General features: G+C 42.9%; 1 long non-coding RNA gene across 1 annotated transcript; it reads right to left on the reverse strand.

Moving 5' to 3' along the window:
• Positions 1–977: 977 nt before the first annotated feature.
• LOC108448198 lies at positions 978–11,615 on the reverse strand. Its single transcript, XR_001864003.1, has 2 exons — positions 11,014–11,615; positions 978–3,094 (listed from the first exon to the last, which is right to left on the reverse strand). It is a non-coding gene; the product is annotated as an uncharacterized LOC108448198 (long non-coding RNA).
• Between the last annotated feature and the right edge of the window lie 6 nt (positions 11,616–11,621).

Genomic DNA, 11,621 nt, shown 5'->3' on the forward strand with positions numbered 1-11,621 from the left:
GTGCGTGCTCCCTCCACGGAGGATGCACACCTGGATGCATGTTGAGCTTTTGATGGGATACCCTTCCTTCTCAGACCAGGGTAAGAGAGCAGAGGAGGCTGCTGTTCTGCTAAGTTCTTTATTTCATAGTCTCATAGCTTTCTTGAAGGCAGAGTTCAAGGGGGTTACATGATAAAGCAAAGCAGCAACAGCAAACAGCAGGCAGAAAACAGCTTCTTCTTCTAATTCTAGCTTTTTCTAATTATTTTTTTCTTACAGAAGTGTGGATTATATTTGCTAACTGACCAATAAGATTAACACACGATTCTAGTTTTTCTTAACCTATCCTGGTCTAATTCTAACAGTTGTAAGTCTTACACAAGTGTTACATAGGTATTACACAGATTTGTGTATACAGTTTCTATCAGCTCTTATTGTTTATGTGAACACTCCATCTAAAAAATGTGAACAGTATAATTCTATCTATACTTTGTCTAAAGTAAAGAATTCTGTGAAAAGGTAACACTGCTGCAGCAAGAACTGTGTTTAAAGTCTCTGCTACAGCTTTTTAATGCTTAAGGCACTTAGCATATATTTCTCCTAAAAGTTAAAAATCTATATTTCTCTTTCACTTTGGTGTGACTTCATGTATCTCAGCTTGTCCAAAGGTTTTAATTTAACCCCTCTGCTTTGGCTTTCCTCTGGGCTGAGTCCAGAGAAGCTTTCACTCCAACAGGTGCAGGGGATAAATACAGCCTGCAAATACACAGAGGAAACTGCCCTTCCTTGGACTGCTGTAAACCACGATGGGAAAGTTTAAAAGAAGCTGCCAGGCAGGTATGATTTACTTGGCTTTTGATAAAATCTCATGTCAGAGACTATTAAAGCACCTTATCAAAGGTTAAAGGGGCAAAGTCCCCATCTGGCATCAGAAAACAAAGACCAAGAACATCTGCTGCTCGAAGCAAAAATGAGCAAACACCAAGGCACAGCAAAGGTCACTACCAGCATCATTATTATTTAATGACACTTGTATATTAATGAGAGGCAAGAAAAAGACAAAAAAAGAGGCAAAGAAAGCCAACAATAGCCCAAACACGCTCTGCTTTGTCAAAACAGAGAGATGTGGGGAAAAAGTAATGCTGTGAGATGTGCTTTACATGAGAAATTAAATTATGACACTAAAGTTTGCCAGTGGAAGTAGTTTCAGTGCATTAAACCTCATATTCAGCCCAAGCGGGGCTGAACCAACTGGTCCCCTTTTACCAGCCACTTCATTGTGAATTCTAAAATGAGGGGAAAAAAAGACAAACACTTTTGCTGTCATTTCTTACCCTGGTTTTAATCAGCCGGTATTTCCTCATGCTCTTGTGATGCCACAATTTCTTGGTTATGAACATTGCAGGGGAAGGCTGAATTGTTTTATTAAAAAAAAAAAAAAAGTTTCTTCTGACATTTAAGAAACAGAACAGGGAGAGCTCAAACTGATCATTTTTTAAACACCAAAGATGCAGAACCAAGTCAGAAGCCTACATGGATCAGAAATATTGTTTAGATTTAACCCAGATGTGTACACAACACAGCACCTCGGCCAAAGAAATCTGAGCTGCTAATAATCCACACTCCAGGTCATCCATGGAAAAAAGACTGATGAAATGCAGGCCTTGCACCTGTAAAGGTTACAGACATCTGTCACGTCCTCAGCTCAGCACAGGAGGCAGCTGGCTTTGATGAGCAATCGGGCACAGCACCGAGGGCTCTACCTTCTTTTCTTTCTGCTTTTTGCACTTTCTAAGGTGTGTGGAGCAGTCCCTTCTCATGGCATTGGACCCAATCACTCCAATAATGGAGTTTCTGCTGGGTATTTTGCACACAGGTGAAAAAAAAGTCTTTGGCATGGGGGGAGGAAAGGAAATGTGGTCAATTTTTATCTCTAGAAAACCATTATTTAACTCCAGGAAAACATTCCGTGAAGCTGGTGGTTCCAGAAATGTGGGCCCCCCCCAGGGCTGCTGGACCCACGACTACCCTTTCAGGGTTTTGTTTATTGTCCTGCACAAAAAGGACACTCCCCTGTGTGCACTGGATTCCCTTCCTGATCCCACACATACTCCAGCAGCTGTTCCAAGCATGGAGCCCCTGGAGAAGCATGGGGCACGTGTGTGCTGGGTGCAGCAACACACCTGAAGCTGCAGTGAAGAGGTGGCTCACTGCTCCTCTTGGCTTGGTTTTCTTGGCAAAGCCACTTTCCTGCCCCTTGCCTGCCCACACAAAGCCTCACCCCAGCACAGGTAGCAGGCCCTGGTGCACATGTCCACTGGAACACCTGCAGATCCACCCAAGGATGCTCCATCATTGTCTGTGCCAAGACATTGCTTTTAATTAATCAGGATTTCAATTATGTGCAGTTCTCATCCCTATACACTGGTCCTGGTTAGCTTCAGCTCTACAGAGTCACATATGTACTGGTACTAATGAGTATGAATTTCCATGTATTCATGTTTTCTTTCAGCCATGTTACCACCTGGAAATCTCTATTTTTTTTTTTTTTCCTCTGCTAAAGAAATGTCTACTCCTCACAGATGTTGGGGGGGAAAAAAAGAGGATAAAAATATGATGCAATTCCCTCTTCCCTCCAAAAATATCAGAAAGGAAAAACATGTAAGTCAGGGCTCAAAATCAGCAACATTCTCATGCTTTTCCTTATGCTTCATTTTTTTTTTTTTAAATGAGGTGCTGCTTGTAGAGGTGATGGCTAAATGCTGAAGAAATGTTAGATCAGAGCATCTGATTTCCAGCTCTCAAGATACTTACAGGGGTTTTTTTCAGATTGAAATCATCTCTCAAGGAACACCTAGACATGATATGAGGCCAATGCTCAGCAAATCAGCTCAGATTGATGGCAATCAGAAGATTGTGAGATCTTCCACCTTCTCTCCACCTGGGAGGAGGGAGAGGCACCAAAGGTTCAAATTCCAGGTCAGGACTGCAGATGCCGTGTCCTCGATTCATCTCTACTGTCAAAACCATCAGCCAAATGCCCCACAGCTGCTCATGGAGAAACAGCTTCTGTGTGTCGAGCTTGAAATGCTTTTGGAGAGAAACATGGAGGAGCCTGGAAATCAATTAATTATACAAATATTAGTGACTTCCTAAATGTGCTCAGTGCCAAGAGCTCTCATGCACCTCTGGTCCTCTGCCCCACAGTCCTGGGGCACTACGTTCGCTGGGAGATAAAAAGAGTAATTAAAATCAGGCAAGAAAAGCAACATTTTAATTTTTTCTCTTTCTGCTTGTTTTTAGGCAGGACTTTTTCAAAGCCAGTTGCACGAAAAGCAATCTTTGAATTAACAGGCAATTACTTAATTAGATATTTAGCTGCAAATTACATGAAGCAAAGTGCCTGTTTTACCTATTTGGAAATGTAAACTGGGCCCTGTGCTATCCCTGACACAGAAATTCCCACCTTTCTGGGGAAAACTTGTCTCGCATGTAAAACAAGAGACTCATCTGAATTCTGGCTTTAATCATTTGGGAAAAGGGACTTTAGAAGTGCAAAAAGCACTTTCAGGGAGAAAAATGAACTGGAAAGACACTGGAAATCAGACTTGTTATAGACACGCTAGATTCCAGTGATTTATATATTAAATGCATAAGAAAACAACGGGATGCTGTGCAAATCAGTGATGGAAAAGGGTTGATTCGAGCAAATAGTCTGTGACAATCCTGGCTGTTGGGACCGGAAAACAGCACAGCTTCCTAGAGTTATGCTGAAACCATCACCACCTGCTGCAAAACATTTTTCCTGAAGCATGCTCAAAAGCAAATTCTGGGTAAAAAAAGCCACCAGTTTATGCACTCAGCCACATTGCAGTGTTCCTGCTGTGGTACCTGCAGCCTTCCATCGGCCACACACTGACCAAACCCCTTGGAGATGACACCTGAGGAGATGACACCTCTGTCTCCCCAGGGTACCGCCTTGGCTCTGCACTCAGAAAAATTTAACATTTGCCAAATTTTGCCCATTGTCAGGTCCATTTGACCCCCTCAGTTTCCTTTCCTCACACATTTTAGTGTGACATGGATCAAATGTGACTTTTCATCCAGTTTCTGGGCAAAATTCAGCACTGGTGGAGGACCTGGCTCTGGAGAGTGCCGGGTCTCTTCAGCTCTGGTTAAATTTCCCGCCCGAATTGTTCCCAATCCCAATGTTTTCATATTGAAGGAGAACATGTCAGAGGAAGAAATTCCACAGGCAGACTCATGTTTCTCAGGGGAAACAGCAGTATTTGGGCAGCGGTGAGGAAGAATTTCTTCACGTAAAGGATGAATAGACATTGGAACAGGTTCCCAGGGAGGTGGTGGCCTCACCATCTCTGGAGCATGGTTTAAGGAAAGCCTGGAGGTGGCACTCAGTGCCATGGTCTGGTTGACAAGGTGGTGCTTGGTTATAGGTTGGATTCTATGATCTCAGAGGTCTTTTCCAATCGATTTCTAATCAATTCTGTGATTAGGGGAAATGGCATTAAACTGAGACAGGGGAGATTCAGATTTGTGATAAATGAGTGAATGATAAATGTTGACCCTCCTGAACCATATCCCTCCCTGTCACACATGGTACAGTTCGATAGATTTAAAAGATGCATTTTGGGCTTGCCCATTAGCAGAAAGTAGCAAGGACTTCTTTGCATTTGAATGGGAAGATCCTGATACAAGAAGAAAGCAACAATTACTGTAGACTCGATTGCCCCAGGGATTTACAGAATCTCCGAATCTGTTTGGGCAAGTTTTAGAGGCTCTTCTTACATCTTTTGAACGAAGTGAAGAGGTACTTAACTTACAATACCTAGACAATTTATTATTATCAGGGTCAAATGAGGAAACAGTTCGGAACACCACTATTAATCTGTTAAATTTTCTGGGGAAAAAAGGGCTATGGGTTTCAAAGAAAAAGCTACAGTTTGTAGAACAAGAAGTAAAATATTTAAGACATTGGCTAAGCCAGGAAAGTAAGAAGTTAGATCCTGGAAGGGTGCAGGGTATATGATCCCTCCCTCCACGCAAACCAAAAAGGAAGTTAGGAAGCTATTAGGATTACTGGGGTACTGTAGGCAGTGGATTGATGAATATAGCAAAGTGGTAAAACTTTTGCATAAAAAGCTGATCAGCGAGGATAATATCTGTTGGACACAGGAAGACGATGAAAAGCTAGAAATAGTAAAAGGGAAGCTGATAGTTTACCAGATGTAGCCAGACCCTTTCAGTTGTTTGCTGATTCAAATGACGGGGTAGCCTATGGAGTACTCACACAGGAATGGGGGGGATGGGGTCCAACAAGCCAGTAGCATTTCTGTCTATATTATTAGATCCCGTGGCCAGAGGGTGGCCAGTCTGTGTACAAGCTATATGGGCTGTAGCACTGTTAGTAGAAGAAGCTTGGAAGCTCACGTTTAGCGGAACCCTGGCAGTACATACCCCACATGTCCCACAGTCAGTATTAAACCAAGAAGCCAAGATGTGGCTCACAGATTCGAGGATGCTAAAGTATGAAACTATGCTCCTGGAAACTCCAAATTTAACCATCTCCACCAGTAGCCATGTGAATCCTGCCCAGTTTTTGTATGGGGAACCAGAGGGGAATGTTACTCGTGATTGCTTAGAACTAATAGATTATCAAACTAAAATATTCACACACTACCTGTGTGTGAATGTGAACTACCGGATGGAGAAAAGTTATTTATTGATGGGTCTTCCCGGTGCCAGCAAGGGCAGCAAATGTCTGGGTATGCAGTGGTAGATGGGAGAACAATGAGACAAAGAGAAGGGAAAAGTGCCTAGTCACTGGCCAGCCCAGTCTTGTGAACTGTATGCCTTTAACAGAGCCTTGAAGTTATTAGAAGGAAAAGTAGGGACAATCTTTACAGATTCAAAATACACATATGGAATAGTACACACTTTTGGGAAAATCTGGGAAGAAGGAGGGTTATTAAATTCAAGAGGTAAGGGGCTGATTCATGAAGGACTTATTTTAGAAATCTTAGAAGTGTTAAGATTGCCTAAAGAAATAGCTGTGGTACATATTAAAGGACACCAAAAGGGGAGGACCCAAGAGATAAGAGGGAATAATTTAGCAGATCAAGAGGCTAGGGATGCAGCAGCAAATGGAGGTGAAAAAGTTATATTAATCCTAGCTCCAAGCAAAGAAGAACCAGAAATCCCAAAATTTAGCGAAGCCGAGGAAAAAGAACTCCATAAGTTAGGGGAGGAGCAAGACCAGTCTGGAAAATGGAAACTCCCTGATGGGAGGCAGTTACTTAATAAGCCCCTAGCCAGAAAAATATTAGAAGACATGCATCCAAAAACTCATTGGGGAACTCAAGCCTTATGTGATCATTTTTTGAGGAATTATAGATGCATTGAGATTTTTGGATTAGCCAAACAAGTGACTAAAAATTGTGTAACATATCAGAAGATAAATTTAAAAACTATGAGAAAAAACACACCAGGAGGGCATGAGTTAGCCCTGTGACCATTTCAAAGCATCCAAGTAGGCTTTACTGAACTTCCCCAAGTACAGAAATGGAAATTTTTATTAGTAATAATAGACCATTTAACTCATTGAATAGAAGCTGTCCCAGCTGTTAAGGCTACAGCCAATGTAGTATGCAAAACTCTCCTGGAACAAATTATTCCCAGGTATGGAATGGTTAACAAAATAGACTCAGATAGAGGAACACATTTTACATCAAAGGTGTTACAACAAACCACATGGGCCCTGGCAATGGAGTGGGACTTTCATCCCCCATGGCACCCTCAAAATTCGGGTCGGGTAGAACGAATGAATCAAACTCTAAAAACACCTTAACCAAATTAATGATTGAAACACAGACGTCCTGGATAAAGTGTTTACCTTTAGCCCTATTAAGAGTCAGGACACAACCCAGATCAGACCTGGGAGTGTCCCCCTATGAAATGATGTTTGGGCTGCCCTTTCTGACCACTCAACATAAAACCGCTACTTATGAGGAAGGGGAGGCAAGTGTTAAAAATATATCACCAAAATTGCCCAAACCCTGGAAAATTTGTGAGAGAAAGGAATGATTTCTTAAACTGCACCATTAGACTTCAAAATCCATAATATTCACCCTGGGTAATGGGTAATGGTTAAAACGTGGAAGGAGCATACTCTGGCTCCACAGTGGGAAGGTCCGTTCCAGCTGTTGCTGACAACCGAGGCAGCAATCCGAACCAAAGAACGAGGGTGGATCTACACCAACAGAATCGAAGGACCTGTGGAAGAACCTAAGGAGTGGACCCTAATATCTACACCAGGTGATATAAAATTAACTCTTAAGTGCAGACAGGGGGGCAATGAACCAGGAAAACACGAATGATCCACAGAAAAATTTAAGGGTTGTAAATGATAAAGAAATAAAACCAGACCTGTATCAGTGGTTACAGATACCATCCAGGCAAGTCCTAAGACCCCTGCGTTATCCCCCTTGGGGAGGAACAATTCCACTTCAAACCAGAGGATCAGGACTGTATCAGACAGAGGGTCCTAATGTGTTTGCATTAGCTTGTGATTTGTATAAATAAAAAATCACTTTATATCCTGACTTGAAAGCATTATTACAGCCCCCACCAGCGCCATTCCAAATACCTTGTTTAATTCATCCTAACAGTACATACTGTGGCTGGGTTGAATGTAAGTGTGAACACTGTAAGCAAAATTGGTATTGTATTTCCTGTAAGCGGCAACCTCAATGTCTGCAGTGCCGTAGATACAACCACCTGACTGCATTCTGTGACCTTCAACACCTAGCAAAGGTTGTCACCCTGATTTGTGAGCAGAAACTAACACTCTCTGCTGAGTGTGAAATAAGCAAAAAAGAGTGAGAAATTATACAAGCCTGGATAAAAGAACATTGGCCTGACGGTCAGTAAGACACTTAGAATTATTCTAATTATACAGCATAAGAATAATGCAAACTCTCAAAGGACTAAAATAAATTATTGCCAACCAAAAGACCCAACCTATGCGGCTTTCTTTTTCATCAAGCATGGGTATTGTGCAAATGTTTTAAATGCCCAAATAAGTGGTATTGCTCTTCCACAAAGAGACATCCCCACTTTCTGAACTGCGGAAATAATAAAGAACAAAAAAGTCAGGGAAATGCTGAGGTAGAACAAATTTTGTGTGCGTGGGTGTGGTGGCCGGTGAACACACACTACAAGGGACAAAGAGCTCTCAGTAAGACAAGTCCCCAGTACCACAAGAACCACTTTATGTTAGGGTGATGAAAAAGGCTTCTCCCGGGATGCTTGTTCTGTTACATTAATCTATCCCAGTTTGGATTCCCCGGTTGGCTGTCAGACTCTACCCCTCCTCACTCCCCCAGAGCTCCCCATTGCTCCCCGTTCCCTGCTCCCACCTTTACCCCAGATAGAACTGTGAGTTTTGGGGTCACGCTGGTATTTGCCTCTGCACCCTTGGACAGTGTAGCAGCAATAAATGCTCCTGGTGGAACGCACACAAACGCCCTTCTGGACTCTTTGGTACTGACTGTAACACTGAACCCACCTGCGCGTCTGTGGGGGCACGCGGGACCCACAGAGCTGGGTGGGGACAGTATTAGGTGGGAGTACCTGAAATTTGGGAAATTCCTGAAGAAAAGTGAGAACAAGAATTACACTTATGTGCAGTACGGTTTGCATGGAAGTGGAACAAGCAGTGTAAAGAGGGCAAGACCGGGTTGGCCTCTGCCCCTGCCTTAGGTATAGCCCGGCCACGAGCAGCAGCCTCGGAGGGCGTGAGACGAGGGGTGTATGCCACACCGGGCCTCTGATTACAACCGCGGCAATCGTAATTATCGCAGGCATCCTTGCATGGGTAACCCCAAGCAACGCAAATCCAGAAAATCCCTGCACCAAGTGTAACTCCTTTATACGATGGGGCAGTCGTGCTTCTTATCTAACCTGGCACACAACAGTAGATAATGAATGTTATTGCAAAGCATCCCTAGAGACTCGTAATTATGGGGAACACTCCCTATGGGTAGCCAAGTTAAAATCCTCACGGGGACACCAGCCTGGACCACCATGTCCGAAGGGACAGTATGTTTGTTTTGTCAATGCAGGAATGTGGGGCATTTCAGACAGTGGAGGTGCACAAGACAAAATTAAAAAGGAGCTAATAAAGCAGCGAGTGCAGACTCTCAGAAGCTCCTTGAAACAGACTCCGTCACCCCCAACTCTTTCAGACTCCCTCTACAAGAAAGTTAAAGAGCAGCTAAAAGAAACACCATCTCTCCCCCCAGTAGGCGAAAGTCTGTTTATAGATTTAATGGAACGAATAGCACAAGAGCTAAATGTCAGTGACTGTTGGATATGTGGAGGTGCCGTAACAACAGAGCTATGGCCCTGGAAGGGAATTAGCCTAAGTATCTCCGAAATTCTTTTTTGTAACAAAACCAAAATATCTAGAGAACACCGTCCTGAAAGATGGATGCGAAATTCAGGAGTAAGGGGTGCATCAGGACGGGAGGTAAATCAATGTATAAAACCTGGGTAAGAGCAACCCCGTGTAGAAGAACTCTATTCACAAATGTGACCCACCATTGGGGGTCACCAAAAACCCCTAATGGCTATTGGAAACTGAATAAACAACCAAATGAAAAATGTAGCACCCGGAAAAACATTACCTTATTCTGGTGTAACAGTAGCAATGATGACTTTATTAGTCCCTTTGCAGGCATGGCAGAGTTACATAATTACTGGTGCCGCAGTAGCAGTGTTAACAAGCCGAGGGATGCCCCCGATGGGCTCTTTTAGATTTGTGGGAGAAAAGCTTAGACTAAACTTCCCGCAGATTGGAGAGGAGTTTGTACAATTGGAACCATTCAGCCAAGATTTTTTCTATTGCCAAAGGCAGTAGGGAAAAATTTAGGCATTCCAGTTTATGAAGATTTACAAAGACAAAAGCGAAGCTCAGCAGAAAGTATCCGAGAATGGAGTGGTAATATAGGAGGCACCCAAAGGTGGAAAAACGATGAGTGGCCACCTGAAATGAGTAATAGAATATCATGGCCCAGCCACCTGGGCTCAAGATGGATGATGGGGGTATAGGACCCCCATTTATATGCTAAATACGATAATAAGACTCCAAGCAGTGGTGGAAATCATTAGCAACAAAACTGCCTCAGCTTTAGAATAAATAACTGAACAGTTATCCCAAACCAGTGCAATGACTTATCAAAACCGTTTAGCCCTTGACTATTTGCTAGCAGAGGAAGGCGGAGTAGGTGAGAAATTTAATTCCTCTGATTGGTGCCTGCAAATAACTGATAATGGTCTAGCTATACTCAATATTGCCACTGACACACGAAAGATTGCTCATGTACCAGTTCAAAAATGGGAAACAATACTTGAAACTAGCTGGTGGGATAATTCTTAGGAACCGCATGGTGGAAAAAACTATTTTTTTTTCTTCTTGTGTGTGACCACTGGGCTGATATTCCTTCCTTGTTTAATTCCCTGCTTCATCCGGCTAATCACAATTGTCGTCCAAGGTATGCAGGTAATCACCATGCCTATGGACTCGGAACAAGCTACTTCTGGAACACCACGAAGGATAATGATACTGAAGAAACAAACCAGCACTGGAGAGCCCCTTGAAGAAGCCAGGTTAATCAGTAGAAATTTCAAACGTAACAGTGAAGTGTAATTAAAGATCGTAGCTCAAGCCAACATAATTGACAAAAAGAAGAGGGGGGATTGTGATAAATGAGTGAATGATAAATGTTGTCTTTCGCATATAGGATTTTAACATTTACAAGTGCTAGTGTACTATGTAGAAATAGTGTTAAGGTAAAATGTAGTTAAGTAGAAACGAGATTAAGGTAAATTGTAACTTCGAAATAGTTGTAATATGTTAAGAAATGTATTAATAAGCACATGGTAATAAACGTCTCTTGAGTTGAGAAACTACGGAGCCAGGAACCAAGACATCTTAGAGGAACAAAGAAGACAAACCGCATGCATCCCAGGAAGATTGTTATCTCATCAGAACTCACGCCTCCCAAGGAAACTCTCAGCTACAAATGAGGCTGGAGACTGGGGAGGCACCGGAGAGAAGGTGCCTGCCTTCAGTTCTGAAGCGATCCCGAGCACCGAGACGGCGGCGTGCTGGCGGAAGGGAGCAGAGACCGGAGAGTGGGGAAAGTTGAGTGAAGTGTAAATTGCTTTCTGGGCTTAATGAATATGTAACAGTTTAAGAGAGTACTTAAGTCCACAGTTAAATGAATGGAGGGCGCATCTTGCAATATTGCCAAGCGCCCCAGCGCTGTGATATGCTTTTGTTCTACTAATAAATGTTCAATAATATATTGCTAAAAAAAATCAGCTCTTGAATTAACTTTTTTCAAGATTAGATATTAATGAAATATTTTTCACAGTTAGGGTGGTCAGGCATTGGGACAGGTTGCCCGGGCAGGTGGTGGAGTCCCCGTCCCTGGAGTTAAAAGTTCAAGCGGTGCCTGGATCTGGCGCTGGTTGATCAAGTTTAGTATTTAAGGGGTTACAGTGGCAGTGCTGGGTTGGACTGGATGATCTTAAAGGTCTCTTCCAACCTTGATGATTCT

Source organism: Corvus brachyrhynchos, unplaced genomic scaffold (genome assembly GCF_000691975.1).
Source record: "Corvus brachyrhynchos isolate BGI_N302 unplaced genomic scaffold, ASM69197v1 scaffold307, whole genome shotgun sequence".
NCBI lineage: Eukaryota > Metazoa > Chordata > Aves > Passeriformes > Corvidae > Corvus > Corvus brachyrhynchos.